The following is a 956-nucleotide window of genomic DNA, read 5'->3' as shown; positions in this document are numbered from 1 at the left end:
ATCTATACTGCACAGGACCACCAAGTTCCAATTCTCTTGCCAGGTGAATAACAAGATGCTCCATAACATCAAAAAATGAGGGAGGAAATATCTTCTCAAGGTTGCATTGAATCACGGCTATGTTAGTCTTCAAATTTTCAATACCTTCAAGAGTCACTGATCTCGTGCATAAATCGCGGAAGAAACCATTTATCCCTGCAATTGCTTCATGAACATTTCGTGGTATCATTACATGGCAATCGTGGCTTTTCAAGCCAGTAAACTTTTCATCCTTTCTGTCGATACAGTTACGCAAATTAGATGCGTAACTGTCTGGAAATTCCACATCGTTTGAAATCCAATCAAAGAACGCATCTTTTCCCTCTGCATCAAGTCGGTATATGGGAAAAGGAGCCCTACCATTCTCATCAACATGAAGTTCTGAACGAGCACATATATCGACTAAATCCAGTCTTGACTTCAAATTATCCTTTGTTTTACCTTGAACATTAAGAATCGTGTTCATGAGATTGTCAAAAAAGTTCTTCTCAATATGCATGACATCTAAATTATGTCTTAGCAGATGATCCTCCCAGTATGGCAGATCCCAGAAAATACATTTTTTGTGCCAGTTATGTAGGTCTCCAACAGCATCTACCGGAAAAAGCCCATAGTTGTTGCAACTCATATATTAGTGGCTGAAGAAACACATCAAGTAATCTCTTAGGATGCTCTGGTCCGGGAACGAGAATCGAGAGAAACAAAAACTCTCGTCGCAAGCACAAGTTTGGGGGTAGGTTGTATGGTGCAAGAATGACTGGCCATAGAGAATATTGTCTTCCACTCGTGCCAAACGGGCTGAAACCATCAGTACATGCACCAAGATAGACATTTCTTCTCTCATACGCAAAGTCGGGATACTTTGATTGGAAATGCTTCCACGTTTTTGCATCTGAAGGATGTCTGATCTCACCATC

Source organism: Brassica oleracea, chromosome C6 (assembly GCF_000695525.1).
Source record: "Brassica oleracea var. oleracea cultivar TO1000 chromosome C6, BOL, whole genome shotgun sequence".
Classification (NCBI taxonomy): domain Eukaryota; kingdom Viridiplantae; phylum Streptophyta; class Magnoliopsida; order Brassicales; family Brassicaceae; genus Brassica; species Brassica oleracea.
This window is presented reverse-complemented; position numbering follows the sequence as displayed.